The sequence below is a fragment of the Cystoisospora suis genome (genome assembly GCF_002600585.1).
Source record: "Cystoisospora suis strain Wien I chromosome Unknown contig_7165, whole genome shotgun sequence".
Taxonomy (NCBI): Eukaryota; Apicomplexa; class Conoidasida; order Eucoccidiorida; family Sarcocystidae; genus Cystoisospora; species Cystoisospora suis.
The window spans coordinates 907-1132 of NW_027159951.1; the positions used below are offsets into that span (position 1 = coordinate 907).

Genomic DNA, 226 nt, shown 5'->3' on the forward strand with positions numbered 1-226 from the left:
CTTCGTCCCATCTTCATACACGTTTCTTCGACACATCCTGACACTTCATCATATGTCAGACATTAGACTCCCACATCGAATACTTGTTAATCCCATGCACTCTCATCTCTTCTGACTTCTCTTTCACATCTTCTGAACTCTCCTCTATTCGTTCCTCTTGTTCCGACCCCTTCTTCATCATACTTCCTACTTACTCCGGCTAGATAAACTCACTAAAACGACTTCC

The 226-nt window shown here is 42.9% G+C and overlaps 1 protein-coding gene across 1 annotated transcript in view; it reads right to left on the reverse strand.

The window, feature by feature from the left end:
* Positions 1–225, reverse strand: part of CSUI_010338 (uncharacterized protein) — a gene marked incomplete at its 3' end in the record, with an annotated part of 1131 nt that extends 906 nt beyond the window's left edge. Inside the window, exon 1 of the mRNA XM_068070443.1 lies at positions 1–225. This exon is cut by the window's left edge and continues 2 nt beyond it.
* Position 226: the final 1 nt, after the last annotated feature.